This window comes from Macaca thibetana, chromosome 16 (genome assembly GCF_024542745.1).
Source record: "Macaca thibetana thibetana isolate TM-01 chromosome 16, ASM2454274v1, whole genome shotgun sequence".
In the NCBI taxonomy this organism is placed as follows: domain Eukaryota; kingdom Metazoa; phylum Chordata; class Mammalia; order Primates; family Cercopithecidae; genus Macaca; species Macaca thibetana.
The window spans coordinates 63,508,275-63,535,051 of NC_065593.1; the positions used below are offsets into that span (position 1 = coordinate 63,508,275).

General features: G+C 44.3%; 2 protein-coding genes across 9 annotated transcripts in view; one reads left to right on the top strand and one right to left on the bottom strand.

Annotated features, from left to right (window-relative positions):
- UBALD2 (UBA like domain containing 2) overlaps positions 1-26,777 on the bottom strand; it is a 468,792-nt gene that overhangs the window by 64,621 nt on the left and 377,394 nt on the right. The window lies entirely within an intron of this gene.
- The window catches only part of RNF157 (ring finger protein 157), a 98,486-nt gene that overhangs the window by 33,560 nt on the left and 38,149 nt on the right, over positions 1-26,777 (top strand). Inside the window, exon 2 of one of the 7 annotated variants that reach the window (XM_050764258.1) lies at positions 18,947-19,164. The exons of the other annotated variants lie outside the window; for them this stretch is intronic. The gene's annotated coding sequence lies outside the window, so the exon portion shown is untranslated. The remainder of the gene's footprint in view (positions 1-18,946; positions 19,165-26,777) is intronic. 7 annotated transcript variants of the gene reach the window in all.

Genomic DNA, 26,777 nt, shown 5'->3' on the forward strand with positions numbered 1-26,777 from the left:
CTCAGCTCACTGCAAGTTCCACCTCCTGGGTTTATGCCATTCTCCTGCCTCAGCCTCCCGTGTAGCTGGGACTACAGGCGCCCGCCACCTCGCCCGGCTAGTTTTTTTGTATTTTTTAGTAGAGACGAGGTTTTACCGTGTTAGCCAGGATGGTCTCGATCTCCTGACCTCGTGATCCGCCCGTCTCGGCCTCCCAAAGTGCTGGGATTACAGGCTTGAGCCACTGCGCCCAGCCCGGTCCTCTCATTTTATAAGGAAAGTAGTTGAGTTTTAGCCTAGCTCCTAATAGTCTGTATCCGCTTGTGTGTTCTGTAGCTGGGCCCCATTGACACAGTTTCTTCTTCCTCATGCTCCCTGCAACCAGGGCTACACAGCTGGCATTATTATTTTTGTTTATTTATTCATTTATTTAGAGATGGAGTCTTGCTCTGTCGCCAGGCTAGGTGCAGTGGCACAATCTTGGCTCACTGCAACCTCTGTCCCCCAGGTTCAAACGATTCTCTTGCTTCGGCCTCCGGAGTAGCTGGGACTACAAGCACGCCCACCACGCTCAGTTAATTTTTGTATTTTTAGTAGAGACGGGGTTTCACCATCTTGACAGGATGGTCTCAATCTCTTGACCTCGTGATCCACCCGCCTCGGCCTCCCAAAGGGCTGAGCTACCACACTCAGCCACTGGCATTACTTTAAGAACTAAAATGTGCCAGGCATAGCGGCTTATCCTTATTCCCAGCACTTTGGGAGGCTGAGGCGGGAGGATCACTTGAGGTCAGAAGTTTGGGACCAGCCTGGGCAACATAGCAAAACCCTGACTCTACAACAACAACAACAAAATTAGCCAGGGGTGGTGGTACACACCTATATTCCTAGCTACTTGGGTGGCTGAGGCTAGAGGATTGCTTGAGCCCAGGAGGTCAAAGCTGCAGTGAGCTATGATTTGTGCCACTGCATTCTAGCCTGGGCAACAGAGCATGACCCTGTCAAAAAAAAAAAAAAGAAAGAAAGAGAAGAGAGAAGAGAAGAGAAAAAGGAAAGGAGGGAGGAAGGAAGGAGGCTGGGCACGGTGGCTCACGCCTGTAACCCCAGCACTTTGGGAGGCCAAGGCAGGTGGATCACTTGAGGTCAGGAGATCAAGACCAGCCTGGCCAACATGGTGAAACCCTGCCTCTACTAAAAATACAAAAATTAGCTGGGCGTGGTGGCGGGTGCCTGTAATCCCAGCTACTAGGGAGGTGGGGCAGGATAATCGCTTGAACCCAGGATGCAGAGGTTTCAGTGAGCTGAGATCGCACCACTGTACTCCAGCCTGGGTAATAGACTGAGACACAGTCTCGAAAGAAAAGAAATAAGATGCATACAGTGTACTTTTCTTCTTTCTCTAGTATAGATATACCAAAAGTTATACTCAAATCCAGTTTCTGTAAATTGAACCCTTTTATCACATGTGTCAGGAAGAGCAAGTTATTTAAAGGAACTTGATAGTATATCCATTTGTGACATACAGTTTTGCATATATAGAGCTTTGTGGCAAAAAAGAGAACATGATTCTGTTAGTCCTGGTGCTATTCATACATTTAACAAATATTTATGAGTCAGATACTGTGCTGGGAACTAGGAATGCAGAGATGAAAAGACAGGACCCCTGACCTGAAGATGCTTGCTGCAGAGTGGGGCAACTGATGTGCCCCCACTGCGAGGTACTGTGATAGGTTCTACGAGAGAGGACCAGAGTGTCCCTGGAGCACAGAGCATTGGGGATGCCCTCTCTCCAGGGTAGGGGCTTCTGGGAGGTGACTCCTTTAACCTGGAGGGATAACTAGGATTTCCCAGGTAGGGGAGATGAGGAGAGATGTCTGAAGCAGAATTAATGAATAAGCAATACAAGGAAGTATAAAGACACAAAAGTGTGCTTTCGGTGCTCAGAGTGGTGAGTAGTCAATAAGGATTGGACTGTGAGGGATGCTGGATGGAGTTGAGGCTAGAAAGACAAATTGGGTTCCTATCTGAAGAGCCTTGAATATTATATTAAGAAGTTTTTATGGGCCAGGCGTGGTGGCTCACACCTGTAATCCCAGCACTTTGGGAGGCCGAGGCGGGCAGATTACGAGGTCAGGAGATCGAGACCATCCTGGCTAACACGGTGAAACCCCGTCGCTACTAAAAATACAAAAAATTAGCCAGCCATGGTGGCAGGCGCCTGTAGTCCCAGCTACTCAGGAGGCTGGGGCAGGAGAATGGCGTGAACCCAGGAGGCGGAGCTTGCAGTGAGATTGCGCCTCTGCACTCCAGCCTCAGCAGCGACAGAGCATGGCCTCCATCTCAAAAAAACAAACAAACAAAAAAACCTTTTTACAGACCAGGAGGGGTGGGTCACGCTTGTAATCCCAGCACTTTGGGAGGCTGAGACAGGGAGGTCACCTTAGGTCAGGAGTTTAAGACCAGCCTGACCATGAAACCCCGTCTCCACAAAAATACAAAAATTAGCCAGGCATAATGGCGGGTTCCCGTAATCCCAACTACTCGGGAGGCTGAGGCAAGAGAATCGCTTGAACCCAGGAGGCAGGGGTTGCAGTGAGCCGAGATCGTGCCATTGCACTCCAGCCTGGGTGACAAGAGTGAGACTCCATCTCAAAAAAAAAAATTTTTTTTTTTACTTTTCCTTCTATGGCAGTAGAGGTCATAGTCATGAATGGCTTTGCTACTGACTGACTTTGTCGTGTTAAGGTGCTGGCCAATCAGTGAGCCTCAGTTTCCCCATCTATAAAATTACCTTGCAGGAATATTTTAAGGACTCAAAAAATGATGGCGGGACTTGATGGCTCACACCTGTAGTCCCAGCACTTTGGGAGGCTGAGGTGGGTGGATTTCTTGAGGCCAGGAGTTTGAGACCAGCCTGGCCAACATGGTGAAATCCTGTCTCTACTAAAAATACAAAAATTAGCTGGGCATGGTGGTGCATGCCTGTAATCCCAGCCACTTGGGAGGCTGAGGCATAAGAATTGCTTGAACCCAGAAGGCGGAGATTGCAGCGAGCCGAGATCATGCCACTGCATTCCAGCCTGGGCTGGAAAAGACCCTCTCTCAAAAAAAAAAAAAAAAGATAACTATTACAATCTAATTTGCATTTTAGAAAATTAACTCTATAAATTAATTCACAGTGTAGGTAATGAATCAGAAAGACAGGAAATAAGAAGACCAGTTAGGAAGTAATTTATTTTAAGAAAAAATATATGAAATACCTGAATAGGATTAACAGCATTGCAAATAAACATGGTGCAGACTTTCTACCCTAGAACCATGGACCAGTTTGTAACCTTGCAGGGAAGGCCCCAGGGCTGATGATCGTTGCTGTGACTTATTTGAAGCCTTGATTGGCCACATTTTGGTACTATGCCAAGCCTGAGTTGCTTCCTCCAACCCCTGGTGAGATCCCTAGAACTATTCAGAGCCTGAAAAAAAATAGTAATGCTCTAATAGCTCACAGTTAAGGAAGCTTTGCTGAATGATGTGGTGGCCACTGAGGTGTGGACGTGATTTTATGTCAGAGAGCTCATAGACAAGTGTGGCATCATTGCTGTAACCTTTGAAGACCCATCTTTAACATCTGATTTCATCTGATTTATGACTTGTGTGTTCTTGGACCATGTGTGATCAGACTAAAATAAGATGTGTCTAAAAAACAGTAAAATAAAATGAATACAGTGCAGATTAGAGAATTGTAGGCAGTGTGAGTTAAGGCAAAGGATACTCTAAGGAACAGCCTCTGTGAGAGGCCACCACTTACCCCAGATGCTGTGCACATGTTATGTTTGGAGATTTATTTGTGCCCTGGACTTGGAGTAACTGGCCTAATAGGTCACAGAACAAGGACCCTGGCATTTACTGCCCTACAGGCCTAAAGCCCGTGGTGGGATCGGGCATCTTTCTCCTGCACACTCATGCACGTGTGTGTGTGTGTGTGTGTGAGAGAGAGAGAGAGAGAGAGAGAGAAACGGAGATTGGGTTATTTGCCTTTTGCATGCTACCTTCTTTCCTTCTTTCTTCTTTTATAGTTGTACTACAATTGTTTCTGTCCTTTAGCCTGGAAATATTGATTACATTTTTAGCTGTGCATACCCTTTGGCCCAACTGTTTCACCTCTCTGAATCTCTCCTACAGAAATATTTTGAAGAGTGTGAAATGATTCCTATTTACAATGTATATTGTAGCATTACTTGTAGTAGTGCAAAATTAGAAAATATCAAATTGCCATTATAGTGGAATGGTTAAATAAATTATAATGTGCCTATGCCATGAACTGTTATTCAGCAAAAATGAGATGGATCTGTGTCCACTGAGATGACAATATGTCCACAACCACATCACTTACTGAATAAAGCAAGTTGCAGTATATAATGTAGAGTCCGATTTCATTTCGGATAAAAATAATATATATGTACATGTGTGCATTTACGTATACTTATAGCTATAAAAATATACTATTATAATGCATTTTGAACTGTTACAGTGGTAACTCTTGGGATATATCAAGAAGGGGGGTATTCACTTCTTAATTCATATTCTTTACTAAAATTTTCTTTATATTTTTTTGAGAAATAAGCTTGTTCCTACACCCAGGCTGGAGTACAGTGGTGCAATCATAGCTCACTGTAACCTGGAACTCCTGGGCTCAAGCAATCCTCCTGCCTCAGCCTTCCTGGTAGCTGGGACTACAGATGCATGACATCATGCACAGCTAATTTAAAACTTTTTCTTTTTCTTTTCTTTTTTTGTTAGAGACCAGGGTCTCACTATGTTGCCAAGGCTGGTCTTGAACTCTTGGGCTCAAACAATCCTTCTGCCTTGGCCTCCCAAAGTGCTGGGATTACAGGTGTGAGCCACTGTGCCTGACTCTTCATATTCTTCTATGTTGTTTGAATTTTTTTCAGTGAACATGTTTTCATTTTTAAATGAAAAATATTTTAATTTTCTTTAAAAATAGAGGTGGGAATACTTCTAAGTGGAGGAAGGAAATAGGTTTAGAAGAATATTTAGAAGTAGGAAAATTAAGAGAGTTCGCAAAATAATGATTTTAATTTTTTAGTGAACTACAGGAAAGGTAGGGTCTGCTCAGTGGGGTTGGGATGTGTGCCAGGAAGTGTCTGGGGGCTTGTGGAGAAAGATGGAAAACCAGAGTAAGCATGGGGAGGAGCAGAGCCAGGGAGCTCGGTCCTCTTGATGCCAACATGAAGTAATTCACCTTTAGAAACATTTGATTCGAAATGGTATGAGATTCAGTATGGATGTGGCCTGCTTTTCAGCAACCTGACAGTAAAAGAACTAGAGGATGAATATTCATACTTTTAAAATGGTTTAGAGCTTTAAAGAGTTTCACTTAAGGCATTCTTATAATATATGTCTCCCTACTTCCAGGCCCTCCCCAGGGGTGACCACCCTGCTCATCAGACATTGTTGTACAGTCTCCAGAACTCCTTTCATCTCACAAAACAAACTCTCTCCCTATTGGACACTGACTTCTCATTTCCCTCTCCTACCAGCCCCTGGCCTCCACCATTCTGTTTTCTGCCTCTATGAGTTTGACTACTCTAGGTACCTCATATGAATTGAATCATAGAATATTTGTTCTTTTGTAACTGGCTTATTTCGCTTGGCATGTCCTTGGTTCATCCATGTTGTAGCATGTGTCAGAATTTCCTTTTTAAGGCTGAATAATATTCCATTATATAGATACACTGTATATCCATTCATCCATCAATAGACACTTGGGTTGCTTCTGCCTTTTGGCTATTGGGCTAGGGAAAAAATGCCTAGTTTTTTGTTTTTTTGACGAGATGGAGCCTCGCTCTGTCTCCCAGGCTGGTGGAGTGGCGCGATCTTGGCTCACTGCAAGCTCCGCCTCCCAGGTTCACGGCATTCTCCTGCCTCAGCCTCCCAAGTAGCTGGAACTACAGGTGCCCGCCACTATCCCCGGCTAATTTTTTTTTTTTTGTATTTTTAGTAGAGACGGGGTTTCACCGTGTTAGCCAGGATGGTCTCGATCTGCTGACCTCGTGATCCGCCTGCCTCGGCCTCCCAAAGTGCTGGGATTACAGGCGTGAGCCACCGCACCCGGCCTGAAGTGCCTAGTTTTATGAAATTATATAGGCTTATTGTAGGTTCGGTTTTGAAATTTAACTTGTTTTTATGTTCTTATAAAAAAAAGTTTATTCCATTTATATTACTTTATGTCCTTAATAAAGATGAGGACATTATTTCAAATGCCCCCTTCTAGGGAAAGTAGCTCCCAGTCACTTAATAAATGAATACTGAATACACAAAGACTATTTTGCTGTGTATAGGTACCATCATAGTCATATTTTCAAATACCAAGAAAGTATAACCAGATTGTAGATTTTATTCAAGAGTTAGTTTTAACTCTCTCATGATTCCAGAGATGACATGAAAAAAACTGGTTGCTTTTATAGAGAATAGTATAGGGTTGCATTTTTTTAGGTATATAAGAGCATAAAATATGAGGCCTAACAGTATGTGGAAGGTTAACTATACCTTTGGAAAATAAGTAGCAAAAGAAAGAGAACTTTGGAAAACTATTAACTAATAGGTCCAGGCATTTGCTTCATGGCCCTATAAAGGGGATTTTATGGGGCTTCTGTTCCAGGAGTTTCCTGCCCTGAGACCTCTGTTTTATGGAGTTGGATTTCTGTGGTAGGTGGATCTTCAGAGGGACAGGAGTCTCAGTAGCATGAGCAGGTGGCAGTGGGATGGAGGCCAGTGAGCTGCGTCACCAAGTACAGTCACATTTCACGCTAAGATCACCAGTGATAAAAGGGGCACTCCCAGAGAAGTTGAATCAGTGTTTATACCAATTAGTATTGATATGGCTGTTCCTGCCAGCTGTTCTTTTTTTTTTTTTAACTTTCTGTTTTGAATACAAAAACAGCTGCTTTTGGCTGGGCACAGTGGCTCACATCTATAATTCCAGCACTTTGGGAGGCCAAAGTGGGAGGATCACTTGAGCCCAGGAGTTCAAGACCAGCCTGGGCAACATAGTGAGACCCTCTCTACAAAAAATAAAGGAAATAGGCTATGTATCATGGAGTGTGCCTGTAGTCCCAGCTATTCAAGAGGCTGAGGTGGAAGGATCACTTGAGCCTGGGAGGTTGAGGCCACAGTGAGCTGTGATCAAGCCACTGCACTCTAGCCAAAACCAATTTGAAATATAAGTGCACTGGGAGAAGGAGGAAGAGAAAGTAGAGGAAGGAATAGTTTCTTCTTTGTTCATGTTTTAATCTGGTCTCTGTACTAGTTGAGAAGATAGTTTTCTTTAAAGATCATTACACGTTGCCAACTTTGATCTTCTTTCCCCTCTCTGTTACACAAATCACTGACTGACTGCCTCACTCCTTCTTTCCCTCAATCATTTACATTCCGTTGACTACCCATTGTCCTCCAGGCTGATGTTAGACACTAGAAATGCCGATGAAATGCAGTCCCTGCCTGAAGGAGTTGTACAGCTAGGAAACATGAACACGTTGGAGGAAGGCCCATGAGCAGAGCCACAGAGACATCTAACCAACAAGTGGTCTGTGCATGCAGATGATTCTGCATAAGCAGGTATAGCGTCCAGAGGGTGGGAGGAGACTTCGCAAGAGATAAGGCTGAGATGCCAGGCCTGGACCAAGGGGTCTGGTATGCCTCCCTGTGAGCTTCGGATTTTTGTCCTATAGGTGTGGGGAACTACTAATGGCCTTTAAACTGGAGCTCACAGAAGACACATTTTAAAAGATCTCTCAGATGAAGTGTGGAAGGTAGAGAGTCATGAGAATGGATACAGGGTAAACCAGTTGTCCAAATGAGATTTGATGGAGGTTTGACCTCAGGCTGCAGTAGGAATGAAGAGGACACTGATGCATAAGGCAGAACCTATGCTGGTAACCAATGTGGGGCAGAATCTGGGATGTGGTAATTAGAGTATGTTCAGGCCCCTGCAAAGGACACAGCCCAGCAGTGCTAGTGGATTTTCCCACTTTATGTGGCAGACCCATTCTCGTGGAGTAGACGCTAAGCCTTTTGAACTTTTCCTCTAAAGACCTCTGTGGCAGGCCGGGCGCGGTGGCTCAAGCCTGTAATCCCAGCACTTTGGGAGGCCGAGGCGGGCGGATCACAAGGTCAGGAGATCGAGACCACAGTGAAACCCCGTCTCTACTAAAAATACAAAAAATTAGCCGGGCGCGGTGGCGGGCGCCTGTAGTCCCAGCTACTCGAGAGGCTGAGGCAGGAGAATGGCGGGAACCCGGGAGGCGGAGCTTGCAGTGAGCCGAGATCGCGCCACTGCACTCCAGCCTGGGCAACAGCGTGAGACTCCGTCTCAAAAAAAAAAAAAAAAAAAAAAAAAAAAAAAAAAAAAGACCTCTGTGGCAGTTCTAGAATCATTTAGTGTGGTGCATCATTTTTCCAGGCTCCCAAGAACCCCCACCCCCCAGCACATATCAGACCCAAGGCTCTTGCCAAGATGTTTATTCTGTGTCATAAGAGAATGTCCCCATATCAACAGGCTCTCCCTCATCCAACTTTCTATTCCAACACCGTCAGGAACCCATCGCACACATCCTCCAGGTCCTGCTAGTGCCTTTGTTGGCCAGTTGCCAAGCACCTCTGGCATGATAAGTCCCCTCCTCTCTTTGCAGGTCCAGCAGGCCCCAGTTGAGTGATACTCAGATAATGGCCCTAATTATGGTTGGGTGACCAGGAAGGAAGGTGGGGGCAGATTCTCTGTAGGGTAAGCATTGTCTTGTAAGGTACTCAACTCATTTGAGACCTCTGTGTAATCATGAGGGCTGGAGGAGCAGGTTCTTCCCATCTTCAAGGGAGAGGGAGTGGGCTATTTGCAAGCCTAGGAAATCTGGGGTTCATGTTCCTCAAATAAATATACACAGACATTCCCATCTCAAGGCTTAAGAGTTCACTCCTTCCCTACCAGGGCCTGAATCTGGCACAGTAGACTAGTATAGGCTGAAAGTTAATCTTTCTTTTTGATTCTGCCACTCTTTTTTTTTTTTTTTTTTTTTTTTGAGACAGAGTCTCACTCTGTCGCCCAGGCTGGAGTGCAGTGGCCAGATCTCAGCTCACTACAAGCTCCGCCTCCCGGGTTTACGCCATTCTCCTGCCTCAGCCTCCCGAGTAGCTGGGACTACAGGCGCCCGCCACCTCGCCTGGCTAGTTTTTTGTATTTTTTAGTAGAGACGGGGTTTCACCGTGTTAGCCAGGATGGTCTCGATCTCCTGATCTTGTGATCCGCCCATCTCAGCCTCCCAAAGTGCTGGGATTACAGGCTTGAGCCACCGCACCCGGCCCGATTCTGCCACTCTTAAAATTAGGTCTTGTGCCTGCGGGAAATGATTGTCTTTAAATGCTGCCAAAGTAGCCTGGCATGGTGGCACATCTGTAATCCCAGCACTTGGGAGGCTGAGGTGGGAGGATGGCTTGAGACAGGAATTTGAGGCTGCAGTGAACTATGTTCACACCACTGCACTCCAAGCCTGGGTGCCACATTAAGACCCTATCTCAAATAAATTAATAAATAAGTAAAAGTTGCCAAAGGAAGCTTACTGACTATCGTAACTGGCTTTATTTCTTTATTTTTAGTTTTTCTTATAAAGATGGAGTCTCGCTATGTTGCCCAGGGTGGTCTCAAATTCCTGGCCTCAAGTGATCTTCCCGCCTCAGCCTTCCAAATTTCTGGGATTACAGGCATGAGCCACCACATCCAGCCTCATAGTTGGCTTTACATTTTTTATTGCTGCACCTGAATCTCATTTTCCCTTTTCAATGAACCAGTCCTCTTAATAACAGTCACCCAATTTCACAGTCCTTACTGTAACTGTTTCTCCCATACCTCCTGTACCAAAGACATCAGATTAGCCTGGATATTATACAGCCCCGTGTCTCCTGTTCCCCTTCCCCACAGGGGAATGTCTGTAGCATGCTGGGGACCATCCACATTCCACCCACCTCAGTGATGGGTCCTCATTGCCGTCTGGCTGGTGGGTGATCCACCCCCAAATTCCATCCATAGACAACATCTGATACCAACTGGTTTAGGTTGGGTTCTCTGGGAGCAAAGCCTAAGATTGAGATCTTTGTGAAAGCTATTTATTGAGGGAATGCTCTCTAGAGATGAGGAAGACAGATGGGGCAGTGGAGCAAAACCAAACATGAGTGCGGTCTTAGCCAAGACCCGTTTTGGCCTGGTCCCATGGGAAAGCTTTGGAGTACAGCTTGTACCACAGAGTTGCTTCATCTCAAGGTAAAGGGGCCAGCTTTTTGTACAGCCCTGTCAATCAGTCACTGACTGTTGGTGGCTGCCCTGGAGTGAGAGAGGGAATCAGGAAGACTCTCTTGGATCAGGTGGCTCTGGTTCCCAGTTCTTGGAGAAGGGGTAGCTATGGCTGTTTGTAGCCAACACTCTCCACAGTAGGGGTACAGAGACCTGGGGAGGGGATTGGGGAAGGTTGGGACGCCAGCACATGACTATACTCCCATACATACTTCGGCCCTTGCTTTTTAATTTAATGGTATATCATATTGGAGATCATTCTAGATTCATTTACCTAGGGCTGACTTGTCCTCTTTAAAAGTACTTATTGGGCCGGGCGCGGTGGCTCAAGCCTGTAATCCCAGCACTTTGGGAGGCCGAGGCGGGCGGATCACAAGGTCAGGAGATCGAGACCACAGTGAAACCCCGTCTCTACTAAAAATACAAAAAATTAGCCGGGCACGGTGACGGGCGCCTGTAGTCCCAGCTACTCAGGAGGCTGAGGCAGGAGAATAGCGGGAACCCGGGAGGCGGAGCTTGCAGTGAGCCGAGATCGCGCCACTGCACTCCAGCCTGGGCAACAGCGTGAGACTCCGTCTCAAAAAAAAAAAAAAAAAAGTACTTATTGAGGTATAACATACACACAGAAAGATGACAAGTCATCCATGCACAGTTGATATTCAAAGTGAGCCCTCCACTGTGGCCAGCATTCAGATCAAGAAGTAGCACATGGTTGGCACCCCCAGAAGCTCCCCTTCTGCCCCTTTCCTGTCATTACCTCTAGCCTAAGGTAACCGCAATCTTAACTTCTGCCCTGGTTTGAACTTTATATAAGTGGAACTGTGTTCAATGTGCTCTTTAATGTCTGGCTCCTTTCACTCAGCATCTTTGTGACATTTATTTATCTCATGGTAGCTTAGCCCAGGAGGGTCTTTGGCTTTGCTCAGGAAATAATTTAAGAGAGAGTGGTGGAAGAAAACAGCTTGATTGAGGTGGCAGTGTTACAGCTCCGTGACTGCTCCTGCAGAGCAGGGCTACCCAAACGCAGTGTGTTGAGAGTAGCAGCTCAGAGCAGGTTTGTAATCATATTTATACCCACTTTTAATTACGTGCAAATTAAGGGACAAATTATGTAGAAATTTCTAGAAGGATAGTACCTTCTGGGTCATTGGGTCGTTGCCATGGAAAGGGGTGGTAACTTCCAGCTGTTGCCGTGGCAATAGTAAACTGACATGGCACACACTGACTGACAGGTACGGGAGGTACGGGCTATCTTATGGAAAGCTGCTTCTGCCCAGTCCCTGTTTCAGCTTGTCCTCAATTTAGTCCAATGTCCGAGCCCCACCTCTGGAGTTGAGTCTCACTTCCTGAGTCAAGTCCTGCATCCCCTACATCAATGGTGTACAGCAACAAGAAGGAACAAACTATTCCTGTGCTGTGTATGGTTCATTTCCATTGCTGTATAGTATTTCATTGTGTGAATACACCATTATTTATCCACTCTGTTGTTTGCGGGCATTGAGCTTTTTTGGGCATTTTGGCTATTACACATAGTGCTGCTATGAACATTCTATTATTACGTGCATTTTGTTGCATATATGTGTGCATACCTGTTAAGGCTATAGCTAGGAGAATTGCTGAGTCATAGAATATGCTGTAGTAGATACCACTAACCACTTTTCAAAGTGATTGTACCAATTTTTTTTTCCCACTAGCAGTGTTTAGAATTCCCAGCACCTAGTATTTTACATCTTTTTAATCTTAGCCAGTGTGGTAGGTTTGTAGAATTTATTTTCATTTTCCCAATAACCGATGAAATTGGAGAGACAGGTGATCTCCTGGTTACATGATATCTGGAAAAAGATCTAGGGGTCTAAATGCTTTTCATACCAACTTTCCCAGTCTCCTTTTTCCAGCCTTAGTATACCCCACTTTTAGGAGGACCCACACCTCCATTTCCTAAGCCTGTCTCCCATTCCCTCTGCTCTTGTGGGTTTTTTTGTTTGTTTTTTTTGTTTTGTTTTGTTTTTGAGACAGAGTCTTGCTCTGTTTCTCAGGCTGGAGTGCAGTGGTGCCATCTCGGCTCACTGCAAGCTCCACCTCCTGAGTTCACGCCATTCTCCTGCCTCAGCCTCCCGAGTAGCTGGGACTACAGGCACCCGCCACCACGCCCGGATAATTTTTTGTATTTTTAGTAGAGACGGGTTTCACCATTTTTTAGCCAGGATGGTCTCAATCTCCTGACCTTGTGATCCTCCTGACCTCCCAAAGTGCTGGGATTACAGGCGTGAGCCCAGCCTGCTCTTGTGATTTTATATTTTGTTCTCTCTCTTTTTAAATCTCTTTACTATTGTTTCAGTAGCAATTCAGAAAAAAGCAGAGGTATCTAAACTGGAAGGAAACCTAATCGTGTCTGGTACTGTATTATACAATCATGGAAGAGGACATAGGCCATTTCTATAGAGACAATTTTAAATGAGTTCTTTGTCTTTGGGTTTAAATTATCCACTTCACAGCCCACTAAGAAGCGTCCTGCTTTCGGGGGTCTTTCAGCAGAGCCTGCAGAGTCATCTCAGGCTGTAGTGAATTTACCGCCCTTCCCACCATCAGACCCTGGCTTCACCATTTCTGATGTATTTGAAAGTCTTCTATGGTGGCTGAGTGCATGGTGTTCCATGCGAACTGAATGAGGCCTTTGGCTATTTTACTTAAGCATTGTAAAGAGTGTTGTGTCATTTTGGAAAGAGCAAAACAATAGGGGTAGGAAATAGATCCATGGTTGCCCGGGACTGGGGTGCGTGGAGGAGTTGGGACTGGGGTGCATGGAGGAGTTGACTAGAGAGGGCACAAGGGAATGTGGGGGTAGTGGAAATGTTCTTTCTTTTGTTTGTAATGGTGGTTACACTTTTGTGTGTTTTTGTCAAAATTCACAGAACTGTACACTAAAAACACTGAATTTTAGTGTATATAAATTATACCTTGATAAACAAACAAACAAACAGAATGTGCCTTGGAAAGAGGTGATTAATAGAAATGCGATTGCCTTCTCTGTGGCCTGGTTCCCGTGTAGTCCAGGGAGTCCCTGTTTGTGGACGTGTACCACTGAGAAGTGGTAGCCGTGTCCCCTGAGGCTGTCTGCGGATGTGGAGGTGAGAGGGATAGCAGGGCAGCATTGCTCCTGCATCAGCTGCCCTCAACCAGGCGCTAAACTCAGATCTGAAACTGTGGGTGTGGCAGCCTCACTGCAGGATGCAGGAGAGCCTGCCCAGGAGCTGTGCCTCAGACCTGTGCTTTGTTTTCTCACTCAGCTCCTCATTGTTTCGGATCAGGCTTCAGAAGTCACGTTTGTTTGTTAGACAATCAGGGTCACAACAGACAAAAGGAGAACTTGCTTAACTCTCAAGTTACCTTAGACAGTGTCTTCCATTTCCCTTGTGATCATAAACCGAGAATCTCAGAGAGCCTTTTAGTCACTGTGGTAGAAACTTATGTGTGTCTGTGGGTGGGGGGTGGCGGGGTTAACTGTTTCCAAGAGGTTAAATTCCAGTAGAATATGGGGCAGATCTACAATAATTCTTCTGGGTCACAACCAAGTGAGATATATCCTAGTTGTATTTACTTCAAGTGCTTTGGGATTTATAGATGAGATACTTATCTAATTGCTTATGTTTCATTTGTGCATTATTTTTTCCAAGCATTCAAAATAGCATTACAAGTTCTTTAATGAAGATGTTATCACTAATGCTAATCACTAAGGATCCCTAATGATAACATATTTTCATAGCACTGTATGGTTTTCAAAACATTTTTATTTGATCTTAACGACCCTATGAGATAGACAGAAGCTATAAATCTCATTTTATAGATAAGAACATTGATGCTTAGAGATGTTAAGTTATTTGCCCAAAGTCTTGTGTATCAAGTGAGAGAAGGTTCAGTGCTGTGGCTCACGCCTGTAATCCCAGCATGCTGGGAGGCTGAGGCAGGAGGATCACTTGAACTCTGGAGTTTGAGACCAGCCTGGGAAACAGAGCAAGGTCCTGTCTCTACAAAAAATCAAAAATTAGCTAGATGTGGTGGCGGCAGCTGCTACTCGTGTGGCTGAAGTGGGAGAATCACTTGAGCCTGAGAGATTGAGACTGCAGTAATGGCCATTGCAGTCGCCCTGGGCAACAGAGCGGACACTGTCTCAAAAAAAAAAAAAAAAAAAAAAAAAAAAGGTGGGAGAGCTGAAGCAAGAACCTATGTCTCCTGGCTCTTGATGTCATACTTGTTTTATTAAATCATTTCGTCTTCATTTTCCAGTCTTTCATGCAACTCATTGGCAGAACCAGAGGGTTTCAGCTCCTAGTCAAGCTTACTCAGTATTACTCCACAAACCCTTAATTTAAAAACACATGGTGGTCTGTGTTTTTCAGTTATTTTGTGAGCATTAATTGTACCAGTCTGCCGTTTAGTCTGAGGGGCAAATACTCAAAATGCATAGAGTCACCATGGGCACATGCTATACTCTTCTGAAGATCTTGTTGTTCGTGTATTAATTTTACAGACGTCTCTTTCTGCCTTCTGCGTGGGCTGGTCTAATTACTAGGGGTAACACGAAGATGATTCCTACATGGATTTTGCCCTCAAGTTTATAATTTCATGGAGAAGATCAGACATGGACATACATAGCTATAACATAGAGCAGGGAGTGAAAAATGAAGTATAGAAATAGTCATATAAAAGCTTGAAGAAAGGAGCTTTATAATGTAAATTTTGCTGACTTGAGAAGTGCCACTAAATGCTTGAACTTTTGGTTCGTTGTTTGATGCCATATTTCTTAACAAACCAGAGTACAAAGAACTGCTGTGGTATTCAGTAGTGGAACTAAAGCATCTGTGTTGTAGGAATTTCCTCGAAATTTCTTTGAAACATATTGAAACCAAGTGTGCACACTCTCACCTCTGTTTCCTGTTGTCATTGTGCACCCCATCTGACGGGAAACTATACTTACTGGTTTTGCATTTCAAAGAAAAATCTGGTTAACTTTTTCAGCTCTTAAAGAGATGCATAGTGGCCTAAACTGTTAATGAAACTGTTATATAAAAGTCTGCATTGTACTGTCAAAGACTTATGAGTCAAATAGCTTAACAGTTGATTACACATAAATTGTGTCCCTAAGCAGCACACTTCATTCTCCAAGATGGTCTTTCCAGGACAATCAAATAAAATAGTAGCCCTGATTATTACAGAAATTAATCAGACATACACTTTTTCTTTAAATTTTAATTTTTTTTTTTAGACAGGGTCTCCCTCTGTCACCCAGGCTGGAGTGCAGTGGTGCAATTATAGCTCATTGTAGCTTTAACCTCCCAGGCTCAAGCAATCCTCCCACCTCAGCCTTTCTAGGAGTTGGGACTACAGGCACATACCACTACACGTGGCTAATTTTTTATTTTTTTGTAGAGACGGGGTCTCACTATGTTGCCCAAACTGATCTCGAACTCCTGGGCTCCAGCAATCCTCCCACCTCAGCTTCCCAAAGTGCTGGGATTACAGACATAAGCCACCACACCCAGCCCACTTTATCTATAGAAAGCAGCACTGAACTTTAGGATAAAGGTTGGTATAATTATAGAATAGAATGTAGTCCTTAGCCATATTTTCCTCTTATTAAAATCTTAGGCCGGGCGCGGTGGCTCAAGCCTATAATCCCAGCACTTTGGGAGGCCGAGATGGGCGGATCACGAGGTCAGGAGATTGAGACCATCCTGGCTAACCCGGTGAAACCCCGTCTCTACTAAAAAATACAAAAAACTAGCCAGGCGAGGTGGTGGGCGCCTGTAGTCCCAGCTACTCTGGAGGCTGAGGCAGGAGAATGGCGTAAACCCCAGAGGCGGAGCTTGCAGTGAGCTGAGATCCGGCCACTGCACTCCAGCCTGGGTGACAGAGTGAGACTCCGTCTCAAAAAAAAAAAAAAAGAGTCTTAAATGCTGGTAACACCAGATGTTTATGTCCTCTGCTAATCCATATTGTAACTTTTGTTTTTCTTTTTGTAGAAACAGTCCCACTATGTTGCCCAGGCTGGTCTTGAACTCCTGGCCTCCCAAAGTGCCGGGATTACAGGTGTGAACCACTGCATTCAGCTGTGTAAACTATTTTTTAATTTTTATTTATTTATTTATTCGTTTATTTATTTGTTTTTTTGAGATAGGGTCTCATTCTGTCACCCAGGCTGGAGTGCAGTGGCATGATCATGGCTCACTGCAGCTTTGACTTCCCTGGACTCAAGCAATTTCCCTGGACACTGTGCCCGGTATAAACTATTTTTAAAAGAAAGAGTGGCCAGGCATGGTGGCTCACGCCTATAATCCCAGCACTTTGGGAGGCTGAGGCAGGCAGATCACTCGGGGCCAGGAGTTTGAGACCAGCCTGGCCAACATGGCAAAACTCTGTCTCTACTAAAAATATAAAAATTAGCTGGGCGTGGTGGCACGTGCCTGTGGACCCAGCTATTCAGGAGGCTGAGGCAAGGGAATCACTTGAACCCAGGAGGTGGAAATCGCAGTGAGCTGAAATTGCGCCACTGCACTCCAGCCTGGTTGACGGTGAGAATCTATTTCAAAAAAAAAAAAAGAGGGAGAGAGAGCAAGCAGTTAGCCTGAGTACTTAACAGCAGTAATGGTAATAAGTATCAGTGGGTCACATCTACCCTTTATAAAGTTACTTGTCTCCACAATTCCACTGTGAACACTGGGGCTGGGACTCTGCAGCTCCCTCCATTGCTTGCTGCACTTGGCCACCTGCTGCCAGTGGAGGGTGCTGGAAGGTCTACAGGGCGGGAGGAGAAGGACCCACTGCTTCTTGCGCCTGGCTGTTCCTATGACCACCATCCCAGCAATGCCTTTTCATTCCACCAGCTGCAGTTTGTTACAACCTTCAGTTGTTTTTATTTGTTTGTTTGTGTTCTCCCCCCAACAAACCCAGAACCAACTGGGCAGTACCCTCACCTCAGAAGTCTGAGTCCCAGCTTCAGAGGGTCCCTTCTCCAGGCTTTCAGGATCTCAGAACCCAACCTCTCTCCCCTTTGTTCCCTCAGCCATGGGGATGGAAACTGTTTCCTGCAGTTTCTCTCTGTCAGCTCCGTGTGCCCCCTTTTCGTGTTTTGGTTCTTTGATATCCATTTAACCAGTTTCTTGTATTTAATTCTGCCTCTTAAAATAGCTTGTGTAGTACCTGTTTTCCTGACTAAACCATGATTAATACAACTTTTACTCTGACAAATTTTGAGGTCGCTGTTACGGAGCTCATTTCAATGATAAGGAAATGGAGGCTTAGTAGGGCAAAGCAGGTTGTCTAAAGTCACCGTAACCAGCAGCATAGGAGCTGAGACCCACGCCTTCTGCTCGTAGATCCTGGGCTCTTTCCATTTCATCTTTGCATTTCTCTTGCTGAATTAATTTTTTTAATAATTTATTCTTACAGAAGAATCACAGAAGATAATAGAGTTGCCATATAGCCTTTACCCAGCTCCACCTAAGGTTAACATCTTACATAACCGCGACACATTTATCCAAACTGAAAATTAACACAGTTACATTACTATTTTTAGAACTAGACTTTATTAGGATTTTACCAGCTTTTCCACTATTGTCCTTTTTTAGTGCTAGGATCTAGTCCAGAATACTTTTGGTTCTCATGTTTCCTTCATCTCCTCCAATCTGTGCTAGTTTCTCAATTTTTCCTTGCTCTTCATGACCTTGACAATTTTTAGATGTACTGGCTAGGTATTTTGTAGAACTTCCCTTGATTTGGGTTTTTCTAATGTTTTCTTCTGTAATATCAAAAGACCAGGGTTATAGACTTTGGGAAAGAAAACCACAGATATAGTTGCATCATATCAGAGGTACATAATATCACATGACTTATTACTATTGGTATCAGCCCTGTTTACTTGGTCCGGGTGGTACAGGTTTATCCACTGTAAATCTTCCCCTTTCCATGATGTATTCATTAGAAGCCAGTCACTTGTCGGGCGCGGTGGCTCAAGCCTGTAATCCCAGCACTTTGGGAGGCCGAGACGGGCGGATCACGAGGTCAGGAGATCGAGACCATCCTGGCTAACACAGTGAAACCCCGTCTTTACTAAAAATACAAAAAAAAAAAAAACTTAGCCGGGCGAGGTGGCAGGCGCCTGTAGTCCCAGCTACTCGGGAGGCTGAGGCAGGAGAATGGCGTGAACCCGGGAGGCGGAGCTTGCAGTGAGCTGAGATCCGGCCACTGCACTCCAGCCTGGGTGACAGAGCGAGACTCCGTCTCAAAAAAAAAAAAAAAAAAAAAAAAAAAAGAAGCCAGTCACTAAATCCCCTTGCTGAACTTTTGACTTACCACTTAATTATGGAGCCATGCTTTCTTTATAGACTATTAACTAGCATAAAATAATTTTTGTATTAATGACCAGACTGAGAATTATAAACTTAGGAGCCAAACTAACACTATTGGAAGATACTAGCATGCATTGCTTTGGGGGGGAATTATCTGTTGCATCTCTTGCACCATCTTTGCTTGCACCTTGTTTAAACTTGAACTTGGCTATTTTTAGTCTCAGAAAGCTTGTGGTTAATGCTAAGACACCTATTTATTCTTCAGGGACTGTAATCACCTCTGACAAGCCCTGAAGGATGATCAGAAGCCCAGGGTCTTAATGAAATGCAGGAAATAAGTAAAAAGAAGAAGAACCACAGAGAAGAGGTTGCTGAGAATAAGGAAAATTGGAGGTGATGAAGGATGTGGCTCAAGGAGTGGAGATTTACAAGGATGGGCTGAGAAGTGATGGGTGACCACATTGGGCAGTGGAGTGATCCCAGGTAGGAGGCCGTGGGATGCAGTACAAGAGAACATAAGTCACCTTGAAGTTGGAGCATGATAGAGTATGGGTGTTCACCATCTAGAACCTAAAGTTCTAGTCACTGCGTTTCACTATATCTGGTCTTTAAATGAGTTTAGACTTTCATAAAAGCCAAAGTAAGTAGTTCACTTGGTTTACAGAACCTTGGCTGCCCACTGCTATTGAGGGGTGACTGAAGAATAATCAGAGCTCTCACGACTCTTAGAAGCTTAGCAATGCAAAATGGAACAAGTGCCACCTTATTAAACTAGCTGCAGAATAGGTTTTTCCATTAGGGTTTCCACACATCTTTACATTAATAACTCAGAAAATAAAACTGTCAGGGCTGGGCGCGGTGGCTCACACTTGTAATCTCAGCAATTTGGGAGGCTAAGGCAGGCAGATCATTTGAGGTTAGGAGTTCAAGAATAGCCTGACCAACATGGCAAAACCCCATCTCTACTAAAAGTTACAAAAAAATTAGCTGGTTGTGGTGGTGAGCACCTGTAATCCCAGCTACTTGAGAAGCTGAGGCAGGAGAGTCTCTTGAACCCAGGATGTGGAGGTTGCAGTGAGCTGAGATTGCCACACTGCACTCCAGCCTGGGCGACAGAGTGAGACACTGTCTCAAAAAAAAAATTAATTAAAAATAAAAAGAAAATAAAACTATCAGGTACATGCTATGGATTTTTATTTTATGCTATTTTGTTCTAATTACCTAGGGCTTCTATGCCACAGGATTAGCTAAAGAAAATAAAATCCTGGCTGGGCACCGTGGCTCACGCCTGTAATCCCAGCACTTTGGGTGGACGAGGTGAATGGATCACGAGGTCAGGAGTTCAAGACCAGCCTGGCCAACATGATGAAACCTCGTCTCTACTCAAAATACAAAAAATTAGCTGGATGTGGTGGCAGGCACCTGTAATCCCAGCTACTCGGGAGGCTGAGGCAGGAGAATGGCTTGAACCCGGGAGGTGGAGGTTGTGGTGAGCCGAGATTGCGCCACTGCATTCCAGCCTGGGTGATAGAGCGAGACTCCATCTCAAGGAAAAAAAAGAAGAAAAGAAAATCCTATTAGAGTTACTGATTGAGTAGTGACACTCTTCCCAGGGCTGTATCTGCAAATACATAGCCTAGCCAGAGTAACCAGACCTTGCCAGGGCTTTGAATTCCATGTCTGTTTGGCTTATAAACTTGACTGTTTCTATTGATACATTTCATACTATTATTCTTTTTCTCAAACCAGAGTTGAGATTTTATTTATTTATTTATTTATTTTGAGTTGGAGTCTCATTCTGTCGTCCAGGCTGGAGTGCAGTGGCGCGATCTCAGCTCACTGCAACCTCCGCCTCCTGGGTTCAAGCAATTCTCCTGCCTTAGCCTCTCAAGTAGCTGTGATTACAGATGTGCACCACCATGCCCAGCTAATTTTTGTGTTTTTAACAGAGATGGGATTTCACCAGTTTGGCCAGGCTGGTCTCAAACTCCTGACCTCAGGTGATCTGCCCACCTCAGGCTCCCAAAGTGCTGGGATTACAGGCGTGTGCCACTGCCCCCGGCCCAGAACTGAGATTTATAGCCTAGTAGACTTCAGAGCATATTTTCCTTCCAGGAATATGAGAGAAGTCTTGACAACTCTTGTAATTAATCTTGAATCTTACATAAGTAGTTTTTTGTTTCGTTTTGTTTTTTGTTTTGAGATGGGGTCTCACTCTTGTTGCTCAGGCTGGAGTGCAATGGTGTGATCTGGGCTCACTGCAACTCTGTCTCCTGAGTTCAAGTGATTCTCCTGCTTCAGCTTCCCGAGTAGCTAGGATTACAGGCACCCGCCACCATGCCCAGCTAATTTTTTGTATTTTTAGTAGAGATGGGGTTTCATAGTGTTGGCCAGGCTGATCTCAAACTCCTGACCTCAGGTGATCCACCTGCCTCAGCCTCCCAAAGTGCTGGGATTACAAGCATGAGTCACTGCGCCCGGCCCATAAATAGTTTTAGAGTTGATGTATTTTAATGGGACATGAAAGGACAGCTTGGAGTTTTTCGGCTTGAAGACCAGTTTACAGTTTCTTATTTTTTGTTTTTGAAATAGAGACCGGGGAGGATTTTGGTCCTCTTGCCCATCTCAGTAATTGGCCTATCAAAAATGCCTCTGTTTTAAAATATCTGGAAAACTTTTTTTTTTGAGATGGAGTCTCGCTCTGTCGCCCAGGCTAGAGTGCAGTGGCGCGATCTCGGCTCACTGCAAGCTCCGCCTCCCGGGTTCACGCCATCCTCCTGCCTCAGCCTCCCGAGTAGCTGGGACTACAGGTGCCCACCACCCCGCCTGGCTAATTTTTTGTATTTTTAATAGAGACGGGGTTTCACCGTGTTTGCCAGGATGGTCTCGATCTCCTGACCTCGTGATCCGCCCGCCTCAGCCTCCCAAAGTGCTGGGATTACAGGCGTGAGCCACCGTGCCCGGCCTTGTTTTATATTTTTAAATGCCTATTTAGATTGATATTGGTGCTTGCTTCTCTAAGCATATTCTTCACATACATACAGTGTCAAAGCATCTCAAAACCTGCTGCTTAAAAGTGTATTCTTATTTGTGAGCTGGGTTATGAGTCTCCTGACCAAATGAAATCAGGAAGTGAGGCAGTGAGGATGGGTTGCTTGTCTGAAAGGAGTAATCTCTGACCACTAGTCATTATTTACCAACTCACTGGAGGGGAAAAGATGACTGTGTTGGCTTTATTAAAAGCACTCCTTTCTCCTTTTAACTCAACTTAAAATTAGCTGGTTTTAGGCAAAATCTTTTGCAACTCAAAACAACTCATCTTCTAGAAGGTAGTTTTATTTTAGAAGCACAACATGATTGGGTAGAAGGTTTTAGCCTGCTGGGAAGGGAGGCTTCCTCTCTATGGGGGCCTGGAAGTCAAGTAGGTTCGTTTGTCATCTAAGCAGTTCATATAGCCATGTAGGTGTGTTTAATGACAGAGTGGTACTGAGCTTGTTGCCTGGTCTCAGTATTCTCGAACAATGAGTCAAGACCTAAAACATAAGGAGAGATACAGAATGGATTTGTGATGGTCATTACCAAGATCTGTGCAATTTTATGATGTGTTCTTTACTCTGAGGTAGGTTTTTCATACTCATCACCTGTTAGGGTGAACAGAGAGAATTGCTTAACTCAGCAATTGCTTAATTAAATATTTTGGAAAAGGTCAACATTAGGTGGGAGGTCGTATAGCCATGACATTGATCTTGTGTACTTCCCGCCAAGAGACCTAGCAGAGGAGTTCAAAGACTATAAATGGAGTGCTTTCTTGGATCGATTTCTTTGATAGCCAAATCTGAATACAAAGCATATTTGTGTTCAGGGTCATCTTGTGACACTCTCTTGCTGTCTCCCTCATATCTTTGATTTGAGTACAAAGAATGTCTTGTATCTTGTCAGCTTTGTAATTACCATTCATTCTAAGCTGGTGATTGGCTCCCCGTGAGAATTGGATGGAAAATTAGTGAAAAGGGGTTTACTGCAGTTAATATAGATCATTGTTGTTCTGGTCTACAGCAGGCACATCAGTCTGTCTCAGGGATGCATCTGGCTAAATAGGCAAATTTGTATTCACTTCACAGCATTCAAGCAAATACTAAGCTGCTCTCCCCAACACCGATCTAAGAAAATGTTCTAGAGCATCACCAGTCTAAAAATATCTGCTGGTAAGCCTTGGACACGTTATGTATCTCAGAAGAGGGGAAGCAGAGAAAGCTGGGAAAATAACCAGGCATCAAATAAAAATGAAATCGAATTTAAACACAAAAACCCTATAAAAGAAAGAGATTATGTTAGTACCATAAATGCGTTTTTGATATGACCCCAGGCGTTGGTTTCTATAGTAATTATTATTTGATTCTTTGGCATAAATATTAAATGTCTGCCCAATATATAAAATGTGTACTTTGCTTTTTTTTTTTTTTTTTTTTTTTTTTTTTTTTGAGATGGAGTCTCGCTTTGTCGCCCAGGCTGGAGTGCAGTGGCACTATCTTGGCTCACTGCAACCCCTGCCTTCCAGGTTCAAGCGATTGTCCTGCCTCAGCCTCCTGAGTAGCTAGGATTACAGGCGTGTACCACTGCTCCTGGCTAATTTTTTGTGTTTTTAGTAGATACGGGGTTTCCCCATGCTGGCCAGGCTGATCTTGAGCTCCTGGCCTCAACCAACCCGCCCACCTCAGCCTCCCAAAGTGCTGGGATTACAGGCGTGAGCCACCGCTCCCAGCCTGTACTTTGCTATTTTAATTATAAATTGTCTAAAATGATTTCCTGTCTTTGGAAGCATATTTTTGGTATTTTGGATTTTTTTGTTTTTACTTAAGTAGAAAATTAATATAATATAAATTACATAAATAAATACATAATTTATAATTAAGTAAATGAAAAAATAATTGAATAAATGAATGATAAAAGACAGCTCTTCGTTACAGTAGAATCCCAGCTAATAAATGTAGAAAGCTGTAATTATTCTATATCCATAAATGTTTTTTAATGTAGAAGAAATGATAGAAATTAGCCAGCTGTGATGACTTGCTTGTAGTCCCAGCTACTCGGGAAACTGAGGCAGGAGGATCACTTGAGCCTAGTAGTTCAAGGCTGTAGTGCCCTATATGGTCACAGTGAATAGCCACTGCACTCCAGCCTGGAAACATACCAAGACCCTACCTCTAAAAAACAAAACAAAACAAAAAAATGTGTGTGCATTTATTTTGGTACATAATTAAATATTATTAGCTGCAGAAGACCAGCATTTTTTCTTTCAGTGTGGTCTCTAACCTACCTGCATCAGAATTGGTTGGAATGTTTATTAAAATACAGATTCCTAGTTCCTACCCCAAACTAGCTGAATCAGAATTCTAGTGACAGGGCCCTGGGATCTGCAGTTTTTAAAAATACTCCCATGTGAGGCCGGGCGCGGTGGCTCACACCTGGAATCCCAGCACTTTGGGAGGCCCAGGCAGGCGGATAACCTGAGGTCAGGAGTTCGAGACCAGTCTGACCAACAGGAGAAACCCTGTCTCTACTAAAAATACAAGAAAATTAGTTGGGCATGGTGGCAGGCACCTGTAATCCCAGCTACTCAGGAGGCAAGGGTGAGACAGGGGAATCGCTTGAACCTGGGAGGCGGAGGTTGCAGCGAGTCAAGATCGCACCATTGCACTCCAGCCAGGGCAACAAGAGCGAAACTCCATCTCAAAAAAAAAAAGTACTCCCATGTGATTCTTGGCCCCTCTCAAGTTTGAGAATCACTGAGTTAGAAGTTCACTGGCTAAGTAGTGGACAGAGAATCAGATGCAAACTCTGTTACTGCCTCCCTACATGGTCATTAACAAACTTTACATACTTTCTTAGTGCCTCATCTTGAAATCTTTCATTATTTCTAGAGTTGTCCAAACTGTTAATTATTTTAATAAACCTGACCTATCTCCCAAGGAAGTGTTGGTTAGGTGGACTAAAAATTATTATTTGAATAATTTATGTTAATTGAAGAAAAGCCAGAATATTATGATTAATATGAAGTAGTCAGAAAAAGAAAATGCACACACACAATAACCAACAGAAGCAGGCCAGGTGCGGTGGCTCACGCCACAGCGCTTTGGGAGGCTTGAGACCAGCCTAGACAACATACTGACATCTAGTCTCCACTAAAAATAAAAAAAATTAGGCCAGGCACAGTGGCTCATGCCTGTAATCCCAGCACTTTGGAAGGCCAAGGCAGGTGGATCACAATGTCAGGAGTTCGAGACCAGCCTGGCCAACATGGTGAAACACCATCTCTACTAAAAATATAAAAATTAGCCGGGTGTGGTGGCAGGCATCTGTAATCCCAGCTACTCAGGAGGCTGAGGCAGGAGAATTGCTTGAACCTGGGAGGCGGAGGTTGCAGTGAGCCAAGATTGTACCACTTCACTCCAGCTTGGGCAACAGAGCAAGACTCCATCTTGGGAAAAAAAAAAAAATTAGCTGGGCATGGTGGCACACACCTGTGACCCCAGCTACTCAGGAGGCTGACGCAGGAGGATCGCTTGCGCCCAGGAGGTCTAGGCGGCAGTGAGCCATGATCGGGCCACTGCACTCCAACCTGGGTGACAGAACAAGACCCTGTCTCAAAAAAAAATAAAAATAGACCAGGCACGGTGGCTCACGCCTGTAATCCTAGCATTTTGGGAGGCCAAGGCGGGTGGATCACCTGAGGTCAGGAGTTCAAGACCAGCCTGGCCAACATGGTGAAACCCCATCTCTACTAAAAATACAAAAGTTAGCTGTGCGTGGTGGCATGTGCCTGTAATCCCAACTACTTGGGAGGCTGCGGCAGGAGAATCACTTGAGCCCAGGGACGGGGGAGGTTGCAGTGAGCTAGGATCACGCCACTGCACTGCTACCTGGGCGACAAGAGTGAAACTCCATCTCAAAAAATTAAAATAAAAATAAATAAAAATTTAAAAATAAAAGTAACCAACAGAAGTATACAGTATCAATACTTTCTTTACCTGAGAATTGATGGGGATAATATAGTTTTCACTTATTGATGCCATATATATATATATAACGAGGCCTGAATCTAATAGCAAATGAAAACAAAGTATATACTTTAAGAAAAAGATTTATATTGAAGTTAACTTTACTTTTATGGATGGGATGAATGCATTATTGTGTTCCCAGACTACTGGGAATTGCCTAATAATTTACACACACAATAAGATGTCCTTTCACATGTACTGTGACCATTTTTTTTACAGCAAAAATAGTACAACTGTAGGGGTAGTGTAATATTTGAAATCAGAATGGTAAAAAAACAAATCTAGGACATGTGGTTGATATACACACACACAGACTAAATGTGTGTGTGCCCATGTGTATGTGAATGCATGTGCACCCTTCTGCCTGCATTTGGGCCTGGTCTGGCAGTTTCATCTTTTGTCACCAGGTGGCACTTTGCCGATGTGATGTGCACATAAAAGGAAACTGATGAGTACCAGGGTAAAAAGCCAAAGAGGAGCTGCTCACATACACACACAGCCTTCGTCAGCAAACACCTGAGGTCCACCAAAAGAGGTCTTCTGACTGAGCCAAACTCTACTTCCATTCTGGGCTTGAGATGTTTGGGATTTAAGTTATTCTCAGATTCAGGCTTACTTCAGTACAGACACAGCAGCCCAGTCCCAGGAGGATGCTGTATCCAAGCATGCAGGGCACCAGATGCAAGCCTGACACCCCTTTACAGATGGAACTAAGAGAGGTTTGCTTGACTCTTCACTGTGTCCCCCGGGCCTAGTTCAGTACTCAGGATACAGTGAGAGTGCTGAATGAATGGGTAAATGTCTTTGTTTTTTGAAAATTATTTATTTAATCTTTTTTTTTTTTTTTTAGACAGACTCTCACTCTGTCACCCAGGCTGGAGTGCAATGGTGCAATCTCAGCTCACTGCAACCTCTGCTTCCTGGGTTCAAGCGATTCTTCTGCCTCAGCCTCTTGAGTAACTGAGAGTACAGGCATGCGCCACCACACCCAACTGATTTTTGTATTTTTAGTGGAGACGAGGTTTCACCATGTTGGCC